Source organism: Erinaceus europaeus, chromosome 1 (assembly GCF_950295315.1).
Source record: "Erinaceus europaeus chromosome 1, mEriEur2.1, whole genome shotgun sequence".
Lineage (NCBI taxonomy): Eukaryota > Metazoa > Chordata > Mammalia > Eulipotyphla > Erinaceidae > Erinaceus > Erinaceus europaeus.
Genome location: NC_080162.1, coordinates 53,901,615 through 53,923,698, shown reverse-complemented (window position 1 = coordinate 53,923,698; position 22,084 = coordinate 53,901,615).

Below are 22,084 nucleotides of genomic sequence, written 5' to 3'. Positions count from 1 at the left end.
AGAGAAGGCCATAGTGCATAGGTAGCCAAATTGTCTTTACTTATCTGAGAGATGCACAGGTCAGGTCCACGTGGGCGCCATTTGTTGTTAAAATTCGGAAGGCTCTTGCCGGCCGGGCTGGCTTCCTTCACGGCGGGTAACAGAGATGCGGAGACAACGGCTGGGCAGGGAAGCTGTATTTCTTTATTCACGAACAACGATTCACAAACTAAGACAAACTAATCACCAAACAGAACTCTGCTGTCTCTTTGCAGCGGCACAAGCACTCTCTCTTACTCTCGAACTCAGGAACCCAGGAACTCTGTCACTGGGGAATTCAGAAACCCTCTCCCTTACTCTCGAACTCAGAAACTCAGGAACTCTCGGACTCAGGAACCCTCTCTCCGGGTTTCTTGGGGCGGGGCCAAGCAGGCCCGTGAAATTAATTGGACTGATCCAATTCTCTTGGCGGGGGAGGGCTAGAACAAACCAATGTAAAGCATACGACACCTATCTCTGCGGACACTGTTACAGACCTTATATATGACACCTGTCGCACAGAAAGCAGCCCACATTTGTGAACACTTTCTCTGCCTTTGTTGCTGAGGTACTCCTTATTTGACTGACTATGACCCTAAATATGTTTCTAGATTAAGGCTTATTTCTTCTAAACATGCATTTCACATGCCTTACTACCCCAATAGATGAGTAATTGTGGAACGCCCTATGTACCCTTAAAGGGCTATTTCTCAGTCACAAACAGAATACAGGCAGCTTTGTATATTTTAAATTTTGTACTGCATAACTCTAATCAGATAGCTGTGAAATGTTACTTTTCTCCACAGAGCTATTCCTTCTCCAGCAGATGCTTCACGATTTGTCTAGCCTTTGTGATTGAAATCAATACAATCACTAATGTAAGGCATAGGGTATGTTTGTTCTAGTTTATCATTCACAGGTCCTGTTTGGACCCATGCTAAGCAGTTAAACCCTTCTCATCTGCGAACTCACTAGAACATGAGCTGAATCATAGACTGCAGCAGTCCAACACCCTCAATATGCCATGATTGCCATTCAGGAGCCACTTGAACTCGGGAACACCTCTGTAAGTCTCTGTTCTGAGCTTCTCTGGGTTAGACACAGATACTAGACCACAGGTCTTCAGGCTAACAGGGCCTTATCTGATACCTAGTTATTACACCCACACTCTTGGGGGGGGGGGTGAAGGCAGAGCTTGCAGGGGTAACCATAGAATCACTGTAGATTTGCTTATTTCTACTACATTCATACTGACTGAACATCTTGTCCATGTTCAGCAGAGAAGCAATTATAGAAGGCTTCTGCACCCAGTAAGGAATTTTGGTCCATACTCCCATAGAGGGATAAAAAATAGAAAATCTTCCAATAGAGGGGATAGAACATGGAAGGAACTCTGATGTTGGGAACTGTATGGAATTGTACCCATTATCTTATAATTTTGTTAATTATTGTTAAATCACTAATAATTTTTAAGTGAGCCAGAGCTTGCTGTGAAACAGCTACATGAAGCTACTATTTTACAAAGTGAACCATATATTCCTAAATAATCCACCTTGACTTTTTTTTCATTTAAAAATATATTATTTATGATGGCAGAGGAAGACCTAGTGGGGGTTGAATTGTTATGTGGAAAACTGGGAAGTGTTATGCATGTACACACTATTGTGTTTTGCTGTCAACTGTAAACTATTAATCCCCCAATAATGAAATGAATAAATAAATAAATATATGTTATTTAACTTTTTTGTTTAACATTTTAAAATTTCACTTCTGTAAAGAAAAAGTGCCTAAGACATTTTGATAACTCAGCATTATCAATTAAGGTATGATTACAGATGACAAGAGTGACTCATTAAAGAAACTCAGATGCTTAGCTATGTGCATACGAATGCCCCAGCCTGAGCTCATTACAAATCCAGTGTGTCTGTAGCTCAGTAAGATGTCCTTACTTCATTTTTCTATTACTGTTATCATGGTGGATCAAAACAGACAGATGCATTTACTGGTTTCCCTCCGATGATAATAAAAAGAAACAGTTCATGAAATCAGATTATGTGGGGGAAAAATTGCCTAATGATAATAATTTATAAGCTCATTGTGGAATAATGATGTATTCAAGAGTTGTCGTTGTATGATGAAAGAAAGGTAATATGAAAGATTCTCTCTGTGAAGAATGACTACAGATGAATTGCACAGAGATACAATTCTCTGATAAGGGACAAAAAGAACCTCTAGAACACTTAATAATAGACTACTCAGGGTGAATTGAGGATTGCAATAAAAGCTCATAAATTAAAAAGTTTCCATATGATTTCTGATAAAAGACATGCCAAGGTGAAATCAAGAATCACTGGAATCAACTGACATACTGCCTGTAGCCCAGCAGGTCATGAAGGGGAAATTTCTAGGAAATTATACAGAATATCATTGCTTAAGCCTAGGAATTTTTTTAAAACTAGGTTTCAAGTATATCCACTTAAAATTCTTTTTCTGGTGAAAAGAAATTACTAGAAAAGAAGAAAGGCTTCACTGAATGTCTGTGCCCTCACATATGTGTTAAATCCTGGGGAGGTCCATAGTAGTGACACCTGCAATAGAAACCCATCTTGCTGAGTTGTTGAATGTAGATGACTTCAACAAGTTCACATTTGTGACACATGAAAGAACAGAGATACATGAGAAAAGAGCCATGGGCAGTTAAGCAATGTGTCCATGGTCACGCATGTCCTAAGTGGTAAAGTCACAATTTAAACAAAGGCAAACTTTCCATGGGCAGACAGTTTGTGGTTATTGTGATTACCTAAATGTGACATATCTATACCATATTGCACCACACAACAGAGATAATGTCTGTACTCCCCGAAGTTCTCCCAAACATAGCAAGGCAAAAAATAAACAATGGAGGGAGTGGGGTTAGGTGGTGACACACCAGGTAGAGCACAAACGTTACATGAAAACCAAGGTTCAAGTCCATGGTCCTACTTGCAGTGGGAGTTTCATGAGTGGTGAAGCAGTGCTGTAGATGACTCTCATTCTCTCTATGTCCCCCTTCACTTTCAATTTTTCTTTTTCTCTATGAAGAAAGAAAGGAAAGAAGGAAGGAAGAAAAGAAAAGAAAAGAAAGAAGAGAAAGAGAAAAAATGGCTGCTGGGAGTGGTGAATTTATAATACATACACTGAGCTTCATCAGTGACCTTCGTAGCAATGAAAAAACAAAACAAAACAAAAAACAATGGTCCAATTCCATGTTAGCTATCAAAATCAAGTAAAAACTACAAAAGTCGTAGGCCCTTAGGAACATACCTAAAACAGACTTTCTCACTTCTATCCACTCTAAGAGCCCTATTCTTATCTGCTCTACTACTTTTAGGTTCTTGTTTATCAATCATTTTATCTTGCTTTATGTCTTACAATCTTTTGGCCATCATGTTTCAGATGCTATCATGATTCCATCCTGACTTCCCTGTGAAGACAGCCTCACCAATGTGTCTTGGAACCTCACCACTTCAGAGGCCTACCCCACTAGGAAAAGATAGAAACTAACTGGAGGTATGGATTAACCTACTAACACACATTTCCAGCAGAGAAACAATTATAGAAGCCAGATCTCACACCTTCTGCAATCCCCCCCCCAAAAAAAATAAAATGGTCCATGCTCCTTGCAGGGGAGAAATAATAGGGGACTCTGAACTCCAACTCCAACTCCAACTCCATCAGGACCCAGAGAAGGGGGAAAGTGGAGCATTCAAAAGTAGTAATAGGTGTACATGTGACTTGGAAAGGAAGAGAAGACATGACCATGGGAAAAAATGGGCAAATATATACAAATATAGACAGATAATTGTAGAAATAATAGTTTAATCATATTTGCAACCTTGGGACAACTGCTGTAGCTTCCAATGAAGGGAATGGGAATTTAGAACTCTAGTGGTGGGAATGGTACAGAATTATATCCTATTTTCCTATAATTTTGTAAATCAATATTAAGTCACTAATAAACGTTAAAAAAAAACAATGGGAAATGTAAATTCCCATGGAAAAAGGAGTTCAGATTCTAGAAATGTTTAAAAAATAGTTGCAACAAATAAAAGGGTGTGTGTGTGTGTGTGTGTGTGTGTGTGTGTGTGTGTGTGTGTGTGTGTGTGTGTGTGTGTGTGTGTGTGTGTGTGTGTGTGTGTGTGTGTGTGTGTGTGTGTTCGTGTGCGCGTGCGCGTGCGCATGCGCAAAGGGATGTTAGGGCATCCCTCTCTGAGAAAAGGGAATTTAGATGAACATCAACCTGATCTTGAGGCTGATTTTCTTTTCTTAAAATATTTAGTTTATTTATTTATTCCCTTTTGTTGCCCTTGTTTTATTGTTCTAGCTATTATTGTTGTCGTTGTTGTTGGATAGGACCTAGAGAAATGGAAAACGGAGGGGAATACAGAGAGGAGGAGAAAAAGATAGACACCTGCAGACCTGCTTCACCACTTGTGAAGCGACTCCCCTGCAGATAGGGAGCCAGGGCTCGAACCAGGATCCTTACGCTGATCCTTGTGCTTTGTGCCACATGCGCTTAACCTGCTGTGCTACAGCCCGACTCCTGATTTTCTTCTTTTTTAAATTTTTATTTATAAATGGAAATATTGACAAGACTATAGGATAAGAGGGGTACATTTCCACATAATGCCTACCCACATAGCTCCATATACACTCCCCTCCCTTGATAGCTTCCAGATTCTTTACCCCTCTGAGAGTATGGACCCAGGATCATTGTGGGGTGCAGAAGGTGAAAGGTCTAGTTTCTGTAATTGCTTCTCCGCTGGACATGGATGTTGGCAGGCTGATCCATCCTCCCAGCCTGTCGTTCTCTTTCCCTAGTGGGGGAGGGGTCTAGGGAGGTGGGGCTCCAGGACACAGGGAGGTGGGGCTCCAGGGGCTGTCTGCCCAGGGAAGTTAGATTGGCATCATGGCAGCATCTGGAACCTGGTGGCTGAAAAAGAGTTAAGATTGAAAGCAGAACAAATTGTTGACTAATCATGAACCTAAAGGCAAGAACATTGCAGATGAAGATTTGGGGTCTCTGTTTTGGAAAAAGCTAGTAGGTCTATATTAGGTATATTCCAAGGGGCCCATGACATTACTAGTTTTTGCCTACACCTGACATCTAATACGCAGGTAGACTCAGGTTATTGTCTGCGGAGATAGTGTCATAGTTGAAAAAAGGACCAGAAAGCTGGATCAGGGAAGATAGTAGCTCCCAAATATGGGGAAAGTATATAAATATCGTTAACTATAAACCCCATAGATTTGACCTGGGGCCCATATTAAGCACAGGAGCCTATGCAACCTCTGCATTCCTGTAGGTCTGAGCTCATACTTTATGGTCACAGCTAGGAACAATCCAGACTGAGCTAATTTCAGGACGCATCACCCTCGGGTGATAGGCAAAGTATGATATCCAACCCCCTTCAGAGAATGGAACATTCTCTACCATTATTGATCCACATTGAGGGCAAAGTCCTATAGGGGCCCACAGAGGGGTCCATTATGTTGTTCCTGATGGAGATGACCAGTGACAGTGGCAAGAGTGATCTGTTAGAGGTCTAGGCCCATCATATCTGTGTGGGAATCCAAGGACTCCCTGACTAGGACCACAGGTGATGGGGTGGTGTCGTATGCTTTTACATTGGCTTGTTCTAGCCCTCCCCCTCCAAGAGAATTGGATGAGTCCTGTTAATTTCGCGGGCCTGCTTGGCCCCGCCCCAAGGGACCCTGGGAGAGGGTTCCGGAGTCCGAGAGTTCCTGAGTTCCCCAGTGACAGAGTTCCTGAGTTCCGGAGTTCGAGAGTGCGAGGGTGCGAGAGTTTCTGAGTTCGAGAGTAAGGGAGAGGGTTCCTGAGTTCGAGAGTAAAAGAAAGAGTGCTTGCGCCGCCGCAAAGAGACAGCAGAGTTCTGTTTGGTGATTAGTTTGTCTTAGTTTATGAATCGTTGTTCCTGAATAAAGAAATACAGCTTCCCTGCCCAGCCGTTGTCTCCGCGTCTCTGTTCACCACCGTGAAGCTAGCCGGCCCGGCAAGAGCCTCAGAAATTTTAACAACAGGGTGGCCTGGTAGTCATTATTAAAGTATGCCAGTCTCTTGCCCATATTCAGCTTTTGTAGTCCTTACTTTGTCTAACAAGGTTAGCTTTGGAATGATTGAGGGATGTGTAATAGGAGATAGGTGAGGAGGGTATCTAGGTCTAAGCAGAAACTGTTTCATTAGGTACTTTAAGATGTCTTTTTTTGTCTTTCTACTTGCTTGCTTCATTAATTGACTCCCTGGAAATTATTGTGCACTTTTGCTTTCAGGTATATATTTTACCCTAACTTAACATGTGTACATATGCCTGTCTCATGGGACCTGGTCTATACTGAGGTTTTGAGAGTTTGTTAAGAAAAGCACCACCCGAAAGGAAATCAAGGAGTCCTCTGAGCTAGGAAAGGTCTCATTAGAGTAATGAAGTTGAAAGGTTGACATTCCACACCTGAAGTCTCTGGACACAGTCCGAAGTGAAGCATGCTGAGGTGGTACTGGTTGCATTGATTAGGTTGCGATCTGCAGATGCAGTATCAGTTGGTATGACTTGAGAGAAGCTTGTGGGAAAGTGAGCCCCACCCTAGAGGTTTCAGGACTGGGAGATGTATAGGCTTTATAGAGGAAGGGGAATGTTCCTGCCATCTTAGGGTTTAAGAAGGCAATAGATAGTTATTGCTATAACCAAATTATCTGGGAGTTGGATTAACTTTGAAAATCCCATTGTTAGGATTTGCTGTATCATATAAGACCTCACCATAGTTTATGCCCTTTTATATTATTTCTATATATCTGTATCTTTTAAAGTAACACCACCAGTTGCTTTTTTTCTCCCTGGTCTAAGCTTTTAGGAGATTTAATATTTCAATTAGCAAGTCATTATTAGAAATGTATTAACAATTTGAGCCCACTGTTAAGATTCAATCTAGAGGAGTCCAGCAGTAAGTGGGTTAAGTACACGTGGCCGAAAGTGCAAGGAACGGAGTAAGAATCCAGTTCGAGCCCTGTCTCCCCACCTGCAGGGGAGTCACTTCACAGGCGGTGAAGCAGGTCTGCAAGTGTCTCTGTTTCTCTCCCTCTTAATGTCCCCCTTTTCTCTCAATTTCTGGCAGTCTCTAATAAATAAAGATAATAAAAATTTAAATAAATAAATAAAATTTAATCTGATTACCAATTTGAAGTTGTAAGTGCTTAGATTAAAGTAACATGTACTCAATTTATGGTCTATGTATCAAAAAGTTTGAGAAGTTCAATCCACTTTTCCACTCTCATATTAATTGAATAGTTATTTGTGAGACTATAACTATATTAACACCATTCCCACCACCAAAGTCCTGAGTCTCATCCCCTCCCTCCCAGTGAAGCTGAACATCTACCCCCACCCTCCACCCAGAGATATTTACTTTGATGCCATACTCCAAACTCAGTCAGATTCTGCTTTGAGTTTTCCTTTCTGTTCTTCTTTCTCAACTTTTGTTTATGAGTAGGATCTTCCCATACTCATCTTTGTCTTTCTGACTTAGCTCACTTAACATAATTCCTTCTAGCTCCATCCAGGATGAGTCAGAGAAAGTGGGTTCATTGTTCTTAATAGCTGCGTAGTATTCCATTGTGTAAATATACCACAACTTGGGGTCCGGTGGTAGCGCAGCAGGTTAAGCACATGTGGCACAAGCACAAGGACTGGCATAAGGATCCCGGTTCCAGCCCCCGGCTACCCACCTGCAGGGAAGTCACTTCACAGATGGTGAAGCAGGTCTGCAGGTGTCTGTCTTCCTCTCCCCCTCTCTGTCTTCCCCTCCTCTCTCCATTTCTCTCTGTCCTATCCAACAATGAATGACATCAACAGTAACAATAATAACCACAACAAGGCTACAACAACAAGGGCAACGAAAGGGGAAAAAAATAGCCTCCAGGAGCAGTAGATTCATGGGGCAGGCGCTGAGCCCCAGCAATAACCATGGAGGCAAAAAAAAAAAAAATATATATATATATATATATATATATATATATATCACAGATTTCTCAGCCACTCATCTGTTGTTGGGCACCTGGGTTGCTTCCAGGTTTTAGATACTATGAATTGCTATGAATATAGGGTTGCACATATCTTTTTGGTTGGGTGTCATGGAGTCTTTAGGATATATCCCTAGGAGAGACTAGGTCATATGAGAGGTCTATTTCTAGCATTGTGAGAGTTCTCCAGACTGCTCTCCAACAGAGGTTGGACCAATTTACATTCCCACCAACAGTGTAGGAGTGTTCCTTTGTCCCCACAACCTCTCCAGCATTTATTGCTGTGTCATTTTTGATGTATGCCATTCTCACAGAGGTGAGGTGGTATCTCAGTGTTGTCTTTATTTGCATTTCTCTGACAATCAGTGATATGGAGTAATTTTTCATGTGTTTGTTAGCCTTTTGGATCTCTTATGTAGTGAATATCCTGTTCATATCCTCTGCCCATTTTTGGATGGGGTCATTTGCTTTTTTGTTGCTAAGTTGAGGCTGATTTTCTTAGGGTTATCAAGGCAAATTTAGAAAGGTTTCAGAAAGAACAATGATAGGGTAAAGTTCTAAGAAGTGGCAGTCAATGCAAGTTGATGAGGAACACAAGATCATGGTAAATGTAGAGAAAGGAGATAGAATCTAGATTATCTAAGAAGAACTGAATTGGTGTGGTCTATAGTAGTCACTGGGGCTGCCCTATTCATGCTCCTAGGCACTGCCCTTACAGCATCAAAGGAGGCTTCCTGAAAACACCAGTATTCTGGTCAGAGGAGCACTCAAGATAAGCCAGAAGTCTGAAAGTCAAAGCTTCCAGAAGTCATCCTTGGCCATAAAGAATGGATGCTTTAAGCACAGAGAGTTAATCCCTGTGCATCATCATTGTTTGTTTTATACTATTTCTCGGTTTCTTAGAGGAGTTGGATTCCAGGTACCTATAGTTTTATGACTGAATAACAACCTTCATTGGATGGCTTTCCTTCTGTGTTAACTTGAATCATTACTATAATCCTCATATCAGATTTGCTTCTAGGAAAGTTCAAGCTAAAACATCCCAAAGTATAAATTGTTCTTCTCCTCATACCTGCCTACCACAAGATCATAAATTACTGGGAGTTCTTTGCCTCCAGCAATTGTGAAAGATATGGGGGGGCTTCTGAATGAGTTCGACAACGAATGGCTTCTGTAATCAAAACTCTAATCACTACATACTCCAAGGAGGATAAAAAAGAAAATTCACTTGAGAGCACCTTGCTTTAGAGGTCTGGATTTCTGGAATCTTTGTCTCCTATATCAATTCTAGATGTATCCACTTCCTTCCTCTCCATCACCAACCCTTATCATCCAAGCCACCAAAACCTCTCTCTAGGACCACAGGAGAGAGACTATGAAAGGTGTCACTCATCTGCTCCAAGCCACTCAGCATACCCTTCAACCAGCAATCAGAGCAATGGTTTCAAATCACAAATCTGAGGTAACACTCCACCACTTAAATTATTATCACTCTCCCTAGGATTTACAAAAAATAAAAAATAAAAAAAGAGTATAGAGGACTCCTGGTCTTTTGACTTTTACTCCTTTCCCCAATTCTTACCAACGACCCTATTCTTTTCCTCTACCTCCCAGTCACTTGGACCTTCCCTCATAGCTTCTACTCTTCTTGAGTTCTCAAACTAGGAGTTTTGCACATGATATTACTTCTGGCAGGAATTCTCTCCTTCCATGCCAGCAAACCTTACCTCCTCACTTCTTCCTAGTATGAGTTCTACATCAGTCTGAGTTCTCTGAGAAATTAGAATCTCTAACCACTTTCACCACACTACTTACTTTCTTGAACATATTTGCCTTGAATATGATACCATGAAAAGCAAAATTCCGTGGGTGGGTGGGGAGAATACAGATCCAAGAAGGATGACAGAGGACCTAGTGGGGGTTGTATTGTTATATGGAAAACTGGCAAATGTTATGCATGTACAAACTATTGTATTTACTGTTGAATGTAAAACATTAATTCCCCAATAAAGAAATTTAAAAAAAAGAAAAATTCCACTCCTTTTTTAGAAATACCTGCCTTCTGGTTCATAACCACACAGAACCCTGTTGACCTGTGGAAATCCTGATGGCTCCAAGTTAGTATCCTTATGATGGAGACTTCCCCTCATGCCACTAGACTAAAAGTTGCCTCTCCCAGGTCAGGATGGTGGTGTTGTTTTCAGCCCAGAGGCAGCCATCATAGATAATTCTCCCCTTTGTTCAAGTTTCTTTCCTTAAGAAAACCCTTCAAACTTAGCTTAAATTACAAATAAATATGTAAAAAAAAAAAAAAAAAGTCATCCTATTTCCCAATTTGAGTCCTTTGGAAGTTCAGGGCATATGCCTTCTCTTTTTGTAAAAGTGAAAGAGTGAGAGGAGCAGAAAGATTCCTGCAACATGAAATAGCAGTGTGTTTTCTAAATCTTCAGTAGAATTAATGACCTTAGGACCAGAAAAGTTACTGGGGTGGTGCCAACTCTCTGCCCCCCTTTTTTTCAGGACTCCCTAGGGGAGATGGAAGAACAGAGAGAGGCAACACAGAGTGGAAGCACTAAATGCCAGGCTCTCATACCCTTTCCTTGATGGCAATGGCCATGCTCGTTCACAGCTAGCCAGCCAGAAAAGAAAGATGATTTATTATAAGCTGTTGCAGAATATATTATGCATGGTAGAGGCATGGAAAGGTCTTTGATATGTATCTGAAAGAGCTTCAAGCCCATAAAAGAGATAAATTTTGTATGAAGAGTGTCACTGAGAGGCCGGGAAGAATCTCCGACACATCTTCATATCATGGGGAATAATGAAGGGTGGCTCTACTCACACAATCCCAGGCATTAATTTCACTTAAAGAGGCTGTTGTTAGCATATCAACACACCAACTTCCCATTGTAAATCCTTAACACTATAGGAAAATGCAACGGAAGATTCTGTGGTGGGGCCTCAAACCTTGATCAGGCCCTAGGAGTGTAAGACGGTGTTTTGTCAACTGTCCTCTAAATGCTAATCTGAACTGCCCTTCCATCCAGTCCTCCAGAATCACAAGGGAAGGCAGAAAGCTCCTTTCTTTTACTCCCCCCAATCCCTTTATTTTCAGCTTCTGCATAATTCAAAGATTACGGCCAAAGCATTATGGGATGAAGAGTTCCTTAGCCTGTGGGCAGGAACTCATTCCTTTTAGCTTTGGCCTTTGCTCCCAAATGACAGCTACTGGTTCATTCCTACTTTCTGGTGTGGGTGTCAGTATGGTCCAAGTCTCCATGCTCTCTCTTCCCTTTTATCCTGCCTTATTTCCTGGCCAAGCTCTAGGAAAAGCAGGTACAGGCTCTGCAGAGCAGCTCAAAGCACTCTGGCACACAACCAGTTACCAGGCAAGCAACATAATATTTATTGAGGATTCTTCTTGTTCCTGAATTGTGGTTTCCTGCTCCAGGCCCTGCCACTGTTTGAATTGGGCTGTGCCTAATTACGGTTTTGTTTGCTTTAATAAAGAGACATCCAACGTGTGGGGAGAGTTGTATACCAAACAATAGCAGTAATAATAGCAAAGCGTCTCTCTAAACAAATGCAATTAAGATATTCACTGTTAATTGCATTAATTAACCTCCCCCACAAAGCAGCTGGTGAAGTTTCCAGAACCAAAAGAGAAACACAATCCTGAGACACACTGGGTCAACCACTTGCTGGAGGGCCCAGCCTGAGTTGTGAAAAACCTGTGTGTCAGAATGAAACGTGCTTTCTCTGAACAGCCTGTCACCTCAGAAAGGACTGGGAAACCAAGCCATGCTTCTACAAGAAGAGGATGGCATCACATCAGGCACCCACCATCCAGAAAAGCCTATAGGCATGACTAAAATTTATAAAGACTCACTTTTACAGAAATGCTAATCACAGCAACTATAACAACTATCTTGATGCTCAGCTCCACCCCAATTCTCCATTCTCCAAAGCTGGAGAACCCACAGCATTACCTTCAATGGTCCAAGTTTAGTGTCTTGTCCTGAGCAAGACAGAACAGGAAAAGCTGGTAGAATTATGTTGCTAAACATGATTTCTCCTTCCCCTGTAGACAACCATAACTTGATTGTTTTTCAGAGATGTACAAGTATTTTTTTATTTATTTTTTTTTATTTAAAAAAATTTTAATTATCTTTATTTATTGGATAGACACAGCCAGAAATCAAGAGGGAAGGGGACGATAGAGAGGGAGAGAGAGAGACAGAAAGATACCTGTACAAGTATTATTTCGACCTCATACGTCCTGGAGATTCAAGGGCCTCATAATTGTTCTTTTCTTCCAGTAAGGAAAACAGGGCATTATGGGCAATACTCACCCACTCCAAAGCCAGTTACTCAGAACTGGTACCAGACTCCAGCTCTGCTGACATGCTCTGTAAGCCACTAAGTGTTATAACTAAGTGTTATAACAACTGTGTCCATTTAAAAAAAAAACATAATAATGAAGCAACATTATTGAATCTTGTTTTCTGCCCAAGGAACTAGATTCCCAAGATTTAGTTAAATATTTTCTTTCATCTAAACTAGTAGTTGTTACATTAAGTTTCCAAGGGGGAGTAGACTGGATCTGGTAGACATGTGGTGATGGCTCCTGGATCATTTCTGTTAGGTAATGTCTTGCCACCTCTCTTGGTGTCAGAGAACCAAGAGGAGAAGCAGTGTAAAGAGGAAAGATTATGAGCTTGCTTGGGATATGAAGACTGTGAGTGCTTCTAAGCCATCCAAGAGTACATACTGAACTTGGCACAAACTAGAATCTGAATGTGAGAGTCATATATGTGCTCTCAGAAACTGATACCACAGAAAAGGGTGAGGTCAACTCAAGACAGAATGCAGAGTGAGAAGAAAGAAAAATCTCAGGGAAGAGATGGTAAGTGGAACCATGAATGAGAAAAGGATAAGCAGCCATAGAACTTGAAAGGTAAGCCAAGGGAGAGGGAGAAGCCAGTGTCAAGGGTCATTAAGAGCTGATGAAGCAGACTGGTTAAATAATGGCTATGCAGAAAGACCTTCATATCTGAGGCAAAAGAGTCCAGGTTCAAATCCCAGTACTATCAAAAGCTAGAGGTTAGCATTGCTGGGGGTGGAGGGAGGGCGGAGATGGAAAACAACCACTGGGAAACACTCTGTGGGTTTGGTGAGCAGAGGTCACTGACCACCTCAACTAAGGCAGAGGAAGGAAGCCAGACAAGTGCAAAAGACAAGGGCGAGAAAATTTTGCCCAGTGTCTGGAGAAGCTGGGTTGAAGATGAGGAAGAGAAACATGGGGAAGTAACTGAAGGAGATTGTGGGGGTTGGCAGGCAGGCTTGCTTTTATTTTTTTTTTTTTCAATTTATTTTTGATAGAAGTTTTTGAGTATAGGTTAAAAGCTAATAGAAAAATGCTTGGTGGCATATGTGATATTATGCATCTCATGCTAAGTAAATGCTTAGAAATGAAATAAAATCAATAAATATTGAAATCTGGTCAGTGTTCTGCACACGGAAGTGTTTAGGGAGAAATATATAATGTCTGCAAAGAAGGACCAACAACTGATAAAACAAATACAGAAAACTGCTCACTGTAGCATCTAGGTGGTGAATATATGAGTATTCTCTCCATAATTCTTTCAACTTTTATAGGTTTAGTGGAAGAAGTAATAGAAAGAATCTGGTGGACGAAAAAAAAAATTCAAATACCAAAGGAAAACAGATGTAGTGATGCCAGTCCCTGTTTGGGCGCCATTATGCTGAGCTAGCTTCGTGGGCAGGAGACAGACGACCAGGGACTCATGGCTGATCTGGGAAGCAGTATCTCATTTATTAATCAGATACATCGCCTTTTAGACATCTCTTCACCAGAAGTGACAAGGAAAATGAAATGACTAGGAGAGGGGGCAGAGCAAAAAAAAAGAGCACAAACAGAACATAGAAAACTTCCATCTAACCAATGAGGATTAAACCAATACCCTACAGGCAGGGTGGGACCCAGGTAAAACAATGATTATGTAAGTCAAGCAATGCAACAGAAGGGGTCTTAGAAGCAGAATTTAGAAACATACCAACACAGTGATTTTCCCAGGGAAGTGTGAGGAGGTAAGTTTGGTAAAGGCATCTGTCTGGCTGACAGAAGAAGGTGAAAGCTTTGTGAAAACAAGAAAGTAGGAAATGAACCATAAGAATCATCCCTGACAGTATAGTCTGTAAGAAAAAGGAAAATGCTTGAGAATCCAGTGCTTTATCCATTGTGCCTATAATATTTATACACATTTCCCATATTTTGGAGCTACTCTCTTCCCTCATCCAGCTTTCTGGTCCTTTTTCCAGCCATGACACATCTCCCCAGACAATAATGTGGACCCACCTACATATCAGATGTCAGGTTCAGAAAAGAAAAAAAAACATTAGTATAGTCACGGGTCCTTGAATATAACTAAAATAGGCCTACCAACTATCTACAACATGGAGACCCTCAAATTTCATCTGAACTATTCCAACCTCTAGGTTCATGATTACTCAACAATTTGTTTGGCTTTATATGTTAACTCTTTTTTCAGTTTCACCAGGTTCCAGATGCTAGCATGATGCCAAATGGACTTCCCTGGGCAGACTACCTCACTAATGTGTCCTGGAGCCCCACTTCCCCAGAGCCCTGCCCCACTAGGGAAAGAGAGAGACAAACTGGGAGTGTGGATCGACCTGTCAATGCCCATGTTCGATGGGGAAGCAATTACAGAAGCCAGACCTTCCACCTTCTGCACCCCATAGTGACCCTGGGTCCATATTCCCAGAGGGATAAATAATAGGAAAGCTACCAGGGGAGGGGGTGGGATACAGAGTTCTGGTGGTGGGAATTGTGTGGAGTTGTACCCCTCTTAGCCTATGGTTCTTACCAGTGCTTCCTTTTTATAAATAAAATTTAATTTAATAAAAAAGGAAAAGGAAAGTAAAATTCCTTACACAGACATTATTATATCAAATAATAGATCTAAAAGGGCTCACTGCATGCTACCACTACTGATCTGGGAGTTTCCCTACATGTAATGAATTTGTAACAATCCCCATGGTATAAAGCAAATCCTATAAGATGACTAGGAACATGTGACTAAACAGGCTAAAATTCTTGGGCCATCCCATCAGTGGTTCTTCATCCTGACTCTTTCACTTCCTCATATATGGTCAGACACATGAAGTAAGCACCTGCTACATCTAAGCCATTCCTCCCTCACCATTGGCTCCAACACAGCTTCAAGGAGTACACGCATTGTAATAAACAGACCTGAGCTCAAGTCCCAGCTAGACCATGACCTAGCTCATTGAGGACTCACTTTCCCACCCTGAAAAATTGGATCAAAAATCACTCCTAGATCTCTAGGCCACTGCAAGTTCCAGGGACTGAGGTCTTGTATTAATAAAACTATTATGCCCACACCTGGCCCATACCAAGGACACAACACAAATTGTTATTTTCCATACTCATGATTTTTCCATTTCAATCCTTGCAAAAGTATGGACTGCTATAATTCAAAGACACTTTACAGCTCCAAGTGCAGTGGTGCTTGTGTTTTGAAACTGCTTTTGCTCTCTGCTCACATCTCAAGCTGCATAAAACATGTTGTCTCTAGTGTTGCTGATGCCTTAGGTCATATTGTGCGTCCACATGAAAGCCAATTCGAGAATCATTATAATCCAAGCAGCTTTCAGATGGGCAGCCTGTCACTTCTGAAGAGTCCCCCGGTCACAGAGAAGTGCCCTGGAACCTTATTTCCTTCTCCAGGTCAAAGATTCACCTGTGGTAATTAGCACATCGGCCTGGACCAGACTGAGTCTGTGTAGCCACAAGACCAAAGGAAGCCCTTCATCATTCCACATGGAAAAAGTATCTCTCTGATTCTTTTGCTCCCAGATCTGAAAAGCCACCACCTTCTCTGAACACTGGAAAAACTCCAATTCATTAACTGATTTTGACAGAAAAGAAAAATCTCAAAAGGCTTGTTGACAGCCACGGTAGCCTTGGTGTAACCTAATCCTTATCTCACATTACCCTGCTTTGATTAGGAAAAACAAAAGGCATTTGTTTTCTTGGAAGAAGCACAATATTTTTTTTAATGCACTTATTACATGACGCCTGGAATGACTTGAATGTATAAGAAAATCTTCATTCTCCATGTATAAGTAATCTTGTCCTCATTATTAGTATAAGACCATCTTTAGTAGATACTGGCTAGGTTTTATAGTGCCAGGTGTAAAATTGTTATTAATGCATTGTGTGTAAATCTCTGTATTTCATTGAAAGTGGTGGTATTGACTGTAGCTCAAGTCCATCCTCAGTACAAACATATTCTCACCCCACTGCCTGTCAATATCAGTCTTTTCTCAGGCTAAGTAGTCACGCACTTGGGTAAGCACACATTACCATGTGTAAGCACCCAGGTTCCAGGTCCTGATCCCCACCTACAGGAAGGAAGCTTCACGAGCAGTGAAGCAATGCTGCAAATGTCTCTCTTTCTCCCCTTGCCCTCTCCATTTCTCTCTGTCCTGTCAATAAATGTTTATCAGCCATTTCTCAAAATACAAATATGTTCAGGCAGTATTAATGGATACAAGCAACAGCAGACTGAATATACAGGAGGAGGGCAAGAGGAGGCCTGACCTGACTTCATTCTTTCAACTAGAACCCAGGTGACAGTGACATCTAGGAACACAGCTGACTGGGTCCAGAGGATTCTTGTTCTATTTGGTTTTCACCCTACGTTTGGTTGTGTTGGTTTGTTTAATATTGTTCAGGCAGTATTAATGGGTATAAGCAACAGCAGACTGAATATACAGGAGGAGGGCAAGAGGAGGCCTGACCTGACTTTAGTCTTTCAACTAGAACCCAGGTGACAGTGACATCTAGGAACACAGCTGACTCGGTCCAGAGGATTCATGTTCTATTTGGTTTTCACCCTATGTTTGGTTGTGTTGGTTTGTTTTAATTGCTTGTCTATTTTGAATCCTGACATTACAAATTTTAAAGTTCTGCATTTCCAATTTTCTCCTGAAAAGTCAAGGGAGCTAACAAGTTGCAGCCCCAGGATACCACTAAGAGATGGTGTGGAGTTCTTAGCTCCCCAGGCCACCACAAATGCCCTGAATTCACTTTCAAAGGAACAAGAAATCTGCACCTGTCACCCTAGCTTACCTTTCCCAAGAAAAAATTGTGAAGGCCCACTTCTAAAAGGAGTGAAGTCCCAGAGAAGAACACCTCCAGGGCAAGACATGGTCCATGTTCCTGTCTGTTTTGAGTCTTCCCCTTCCCTACCCCCAGATGTTTAATGGCCTGCCTGACCACTTAGGGGTCGGGTTGGGAGTGGGGTAGTTTTGAGACCTGGATCCATGATGAAGGAACAAACTAAAAGGGATGCATTTTAAAATGGTCAAGTCCAACAACAATCCTCTCTCAATATTTGTGGATGTCTTATTTGCAAATGTGGCTACTTGCTAACATTTATTTGTAATCCTAAAAGCAGTATGTGAAGCAGTCAGCTGCAGATATGCTGGGAAATTGTGCAGATGCAGCCACATCTGCCATGTTGCCCCCTCAGGCTACTGCTAGTTCCCGCGAGAGCTGGGACATTCTCGGAGTGCCTGTTGTGACATGTTGTGCCTTCAGGGCATTGTCTATTTCCCCACTATATTTGGAGTGCTTTGGTTACTCCTCCCCCCTCCCATTCTCAAGAGAGTTATTATCCTATCCTGGAGTGCTATGGTTACTCCTCCCCCTTCCCATTCTCGCGAAAGATGCTCCTATAAAAGCCCTTCTTCTTCCGCACCTCGCTCTCTTGCCAGTGCTTCACTTCGGTGTTCAGACGCAGGAAAGGTTACTGCGTGAGGCAGCTATTTTCGCTACCTCCACATGGCCCAACCTGCTTCTCTAGCACCCAACTCTGAGATGACAGCACAAATAAAGATTTGTGTTCCCTCTTCGCTCCGGACCCCCTCTCTCTCTTCTCTGTGGCACACAACACAGATACACAGAAAAGAGCAAAAATGTGGAGATGCCCAAAGTGCTCACTTGTAGCTGGGGTCAAAATGTCGCAACTCTCACATTGAAAGCAAGTCCTTAGGACCTTTGGGGAACACAAATAAATATTAGCAAGTAATCATACTTTCAAATAAGAGGTACAAGGCAGCCACCAGATTGTGTGTGTAATATAGAAAGCTAAATCAAGTGAATTTACAAAAGAGAGAGAGGGTGGGGGGATATCAGCCAAACTCTTAGACTTGAAAAATACTGTGGTAGTTATTGAAGAGGGAAGAAGATAGGACAGGAACTTTGCTAGGAGGTGAAGCAAGATGCACAGACACATAAAGGTGTGAAACAATACTCTTGAAGTCTTAGAATGCTGTAAACCAACATTAAATCAATAACTACACTGAAGAAAAAAAAAAGCAAGGTACATTTTTTCACAATCCATTTAATGCCAGTTTTCCCCACCTCTTTTGGTAGTTTCACTATTTAACACAGTTGACGTACTTACTGTCCAGTATTCCTTGATGCAAGAAGGCTATGATGAGTATTATTGAGAAAACGTGTTTGTTAGATAAGCATGGCTCACTTGCGCATTATGGAGCTGTTGGCCATGAGTTCAATGCTAATAAATTGACAGAATACATTCATTACAAAAGGCATCTCTAAATGAAAACACAGTAAATAAAGTTCTGTATTGATCAGCTGATGAACTATCACCAGAGATGTGTGGGAACCTAAGCCTGTAATTCCCCCCGGGTCCAATGACCCCAAATAACTATAAGTCACTGCCAATCAGGGGTAGGGTGGGCGTGGGGGATACAGAGGTTGCCTTCTTTGTGTCCAGGGCAGATTGGAGGACAGGCTAAGGAATGTGAAGTGTCTGCTCCTTCTAACCCTAAATACAACGGATATGGGTCCCAGAGTGGAGGTGACCTCCTGCTCTTAGTCTCAGGAGTCAACTTTTAATCTATTCTGCCTTTAAAGGGGTCCCTCTCTCCTCCGTGCAACCTGTGCTACTCCCATTTCAGTGTGTCTGGAGTAGACACACTGATCACACTTTCCCAAAGATGAAGTCTGAAAAACCAGGACTTCACAGTTTTCCATAGAGATACCCTAGACCAGACCTTCTGAGTTAGTACAGGCTGGCTAACGAAAGGAGAGGTATGGAGTTGATGGTCTGCTTTTTATTTCTCCTGCATTCTATCCTGGCTCTGCCAATGGAAATCCATTGTCTCCCTATACTTCATAATAAAGACTCTTCTTGAATGAATCAGTGTGTTCTGGGCTGGAGTCCAACCTGTTCCCCACACATCTCCAGGAGATGCCATTCATACCACAGTCTGTAAGCAAGGCAGCAGCCTTGGCAGAGAGGAAAATGCTCTACACCAAAGTCTTAGGGTCTCATCATGTTTCCCTTTGGAGGCAGATCCAAGGAAAATATCCCTCCCTACCCAGATGCATGAAAACATGTTTTAATTTTTTAATTACCTTATTAGAGGGTTAATGGTTTATAGTACAGTATTGGCACATGGATACAACTTCTCATCTCCCCATGCTAGGTGTCTGCAGAACACTCTCACCCCCAACTTAGATCCTTTTCCACCATCATGCACCAGAACCCCAGTGCACAGCTATTTACAAGATACTGGGTACTATACAGCAAACCCTAACAAAAGGACTTTTCAAAGTTAACCCAATTACCAAATAATGTGATGATAACATTAACTAACCATTGTCTTTTTGAACCCTAAGACAGCAGGAACCTCACATCTCCACTACAGAGCCTATATTTCTCCCAGTCCTGGAACCCCAGGATAGGGCCCACTTTCCCGCATGCCTCTCCCAATCCATATCAAATAATATTGCATCAGACGATCGCAACCTAATCAACGCAACAATTGCCACCTCAACATGCTTCAGCTCAGACTGTGTCCAGAGACTTCAGGTGTGGAATGACAACCCTTCAGCTTCATTACTAGGGTGAGACCTTTCCTTTCATAGCATTCTCTAATTCCATCCCAGGTGGATCACTTTCTAACAAAGTCCCAAAACCTAGATATACACCAGGTTTTGTGAGAGAGAGCATATGTTCACACGTATCCATAAACAAGTGCAAAATATATACCTGAAAGCAGAAGTACACTAGAGTTTGCAGTGAATACCCCCCCCCAACACTTCCTCTCCACTATTCCAAGCTTTGGGTCCATGATTGCTCAACAATTTGTTTGGCTTTGTATGTTAACTCTCTTTTCAGCCACCAGGTTCCAGAAGCTGGCCAGGCTTCCCTGGACTGAACACCCCACCAATGTGTCCTGGAGCTCCGCTTCCCCAGAGACCCACCCTACTAGGGAAAGAAAGAGGCAGACTGGGAGTATGGATCAACTAGTCAATGCCCATGTTCAGCGGGGAAGCAATTACAGAAGCCAGACCTTCCACCTTCTGCAACCCATGACTCTGGGTCCCTGCTCCCAGAGGGATAGAGAATGGGAAAGCTATTGGGGAGGGGATGGGATATGGAGATTGGGTGGTGGGAATTGTGTGGAGTTGTACCCCTTCTACCCTATGGTTTTGTTAATTTATCCTTTCTTAAATAAAAAATAAATTAAAAAAAAAAGAAAAGAAAAAAGATATTTGGGATAGAGCACTGTACAGCTCTGCCTTATGGTGGTGGTTTGGGGAACTGAACCTGGGGCTTTGCATAACCATTATGCTGTCTCCCCTATCCTACCTTGCATATTTTAAAAGAAAACATGTTCCATATGTAAACATATATGTATTTATTTCTACCTAGATTTTTATTATCTTATATATCTGGATTATATTTATATCTAGATGTACACATGAGTAACTTGTGAGTGCATAGTAAATAAAGTACAGGAACATCCTTTTCAGATGAGTAAGGTGTCAATGCAGGAAGAAAATGCAGAACAGCACGAAAGTTCAAATGCTCATAGCATGAAACTAACCATCATAACCATTTTAAGGTGCACGGTTCAGGGACGGTTAGTGTTCTCATGGTGGTGTGCAGCCATTACTCTCACCCACCTTCAGAATCTTTTCTTTCCAAACTGCAACAAGTTACCAGCAAAAAGTTTTCCTTTCTCCCCCCAGTCTTGGCCACCACCATTGTGTTTCCTGGCTCTATGAAACTGACTATTCTAGGTGTATCACATAAGAGAAACTGTGCTGTATTTGTTCTTTTGTCTCAACCTTATTTCATTTAACTTAACATCTCTGTAAATTTTAAAACATTTTATTTTTAAACCACCACTTGGCACGTGGCATGACCAGTATTTACCACTAGAGGGCACTGGAGATTGCTAAATGTATCTGGTTTATTTGGGGGAGGGGGTACCATTGCTATGAGCAAGACATTCCTTTACCTCTTCTTCCTTTAAAGAACCTTTTCCACATTGAGAGTAGGAAGGAAACTTGAACTTCCAGTAAAGATTGGATCTCTCCTGCAGCCGGCAACCTTCTACCTCCCATCACCTTGAATGGGCCTTTATGTATATTGGGCTGTGATACTGAATGGTGGTGCATCTGGTTGGGAGCACATGTTACAATGCACAAGGAGCTGGGTTTGAGCCCCCAGTCCTCACCTGCAGGGCGGAAGTTTTTTGAGTGGTTAAGCAGTGTTGCAGGTATCTCTCTGTCTCTCTCCCACTCTATCACCCCATTCCCTCTCCATGTCTGGCTGTTTCTATCCAATAAAAATAATTTTAAAAATTAAAAAAAAGATAATGGGGTGTTAGGAGCATTTATCTAGCTTCCACTACAGATTCACCCACCCATCATGCTCTGTCTGGAGCTACTCTGGTGCAGAAAATAGAAAAGGCATCAAAAGACATTTCAGTGAGCTCCCCTTCCTTCCTTCTTTCTATGTGGGCACTCTTCAAGGGCACTTTGGGGAAATCTGTGAATGTGTGTATGGTTGTTCAGTTATAGCAGAGAAAACACCTTGC